The 2,229-nt window shown below is 40.4% G+C and overlaps 1 non-coding gene across 1 annotated transcript; it reads right to left on the minus strand.

Moving 5' to 3' along the window:
* Positions 1-1,157: 1,157 nt before the first annotated feature.
* Positions 1,158-1,265, minus strand: LOC133037555 (small nucleolar RNA R71). The gene has a single exon (XR_009687643.1). It is a non-coding gene; the product is annotated as a small nucleolar RNA R71 (small nucleolar RNA).
* Positions 1,266-2,229: the final 964 nt, after the last annotated feature.

Raw genomic sequence — 2,229 nt, forward strand, 5'->3', positions numbered from 1 at the left:
GTGGTGGTTGGCGGAGAGGGTTTGGGGTTCTCTGGTTTGGGGGTTTCTGGGTTGGCTGGTCGAATGAGGAAGATGATGGGCTGGGCTAGGGTTATAAACCCTTTAGGCGTCGGTTTTTTTAGAAATAACCGACGCCATAGGGGGGACACCCTTTGGCGTCGGTTATTTCGAAAAAACCGACGCCATAGGTATTGTCAAAATCCCTTCCAAAAAATTCCAACCCTATGACGTCGGTTCTTTCATATGTGCTGAAAAAAAGTGCCTCTAAAAGCTTGGTTTGTAGTAGTGTTTTAAGGCTTGTGATAGAGTACCCTCTACACTTTCCTGGGAACCTTGGTTCTGTCTAGGAAAGTGTGGGACGAAGCGGTACCTTGGCAACCTTCCCAATCGGCCTGAGAATATTTCTTGTGTATGCCCTTGTCTTATTACATTTTTGGACTTATTACTATTTAAAAAAAAAAACCAAGCTTGTTCCTTCAAAATAAGTAATTTATTTTACTTATTGGTCATTTGGTTAGAAATATTTGAATTGTGATTTTTCATACTCACTTAGTACCCCGGGGAGTCTGGTGAGGCATGTAAGATCATTTCAAATTGTCCAAATTTACCAAGAAACAAGTTTAACAAAAAAAAAAAACCATTTTTTTTAAGTGAATGAATCGTCATAGAGATGAACTAGGGAGATTTGTAAGGAGACCCAACACCCCTAGTGGTAACTCTTCCGATACATCAAGCATTGCCTCTCCCACCTCAACAATTGCTCATAATCCATTCGCCATGGCCCATCATGATGAAATTCAGCAGAGAAGTCTTAATGACTATCTCCATCCTACTCGCACTCCTACCCCTTCTTGTATCCTCTTTCCACCTAATATGCCCAATTTTGAATTCAAACCTGGCATGATTCAACTCTTGCCAAATTTCCATGGTTTAGAAAATGAAAATCCTTATGTGCATATTAGGGAATTTGAGGATGTGGTAGCCACTTTTTATAACCAAGCTAATATCGCGGATACTGTGCGATTAAAGTTTTTTCCCTTCTCTTTGAAGGATAAAGCTAAAAGCTGGTTATACTCTCTGAGACCAAGGTCTATTGGAACATGGGAAGAAATGACATCATCATTCTTTCACAAATACTTCCCTAACCACAAGACCAATGGCTTAAAAAGGCAGATTTCTACCTTTTCCCAAAAAGACAATGAAACTCTTTATCAAGTCTGAGAAAGTTTTAAAGAACTGTTAACTCTTTGTCCCCACCATGGTTATGAAAAATGGCGCCTAGTTAGTTATTTCTATGAAGGCCTCACTAGTCGTGAACGCCAGTTTATAGAAATGATGTGCAATGGTGAATTCTTCCAAAAAGATCCTGAAGAAGCCTTTGAATATCTCAATGAGCTTGCAGAAAAATCTCATACTTGGACTGGTCCAAGTGCTACTGAAAGCACTAACAGAAATCGACCAGCAGGAATTTACCAACTAAGGGAGGAGGACAGTCTCAAAGCCCAAGTTGAGTCCTTAACAAAGCAACTTGAGGCCTTTAAAAAAAAAGTGGGCAAGGACTGAATATGGTTGCCAAAGCAGAAATACATGAGCCATGTTTTGTGTGTGGAGAATCGGATCATTTAGCTAAGGATTGTTTAGCCTTTAGAGAAATGAAGGGGGTTTATGAAGAGCAATGCAATGCCTTAGGGACCTACAATAAGCCATTCTCTAATACGTACAACCCTGGTTGGAGAAACCACCCAAATTTCAATTGGAAAGATCCCAACCAAGCACAATCTTCCGGAGGGCAATGGAGAAATGAGCTCCAAAATCAACCATCAAAAGCTCAGCCTGCTCCTCAATACAATTCTCCACCTCAAAGGAGTTCTCTTGAGAACACCGTTCAATCATTCATGGAGGAGCAAACTAAAATAAATCGCCAAATGATGGAAGAAATCAAAGAAATGAAGAGTCAATTTTAAAAATTGACTGGGTCCTTGGCTATTTCTGAAAGAGGCAAACTTCCTTCTCAGCCTCAATTCAATGCACAAGGGCAACATATGGCTCAAACCTCCAGCTCTAACGATCAAATAGTTAAGGAGGCTAATGCCATCACAACTAGAAGTGGTAAAACTTTGGAAGATCAACCAATAACAGCTACCACTTCAAAATCTCCACATGTTGTCCATAAAAGTGTGCCATCCAATGCTTCTGCAAAAGTTCCATTTCCCAAGGCTTTGAGACCTG

Source organism: Cannabis sativa, chromosome 4 (genome assembly GCF_029168945.1).
Source record: "Cannabis sativa cultivar Pink pepper isolate KNU-18-1 chromosome 4, ASM2916894v1, whole genome shotgun sequence".
NCBI classification, from domain to species: Eukaryota; Viridiplantae; Streptophyta; class Magnoliopsida; order Rosales; family Cannabaceae; genus Cannabis; species Cannabis sativa.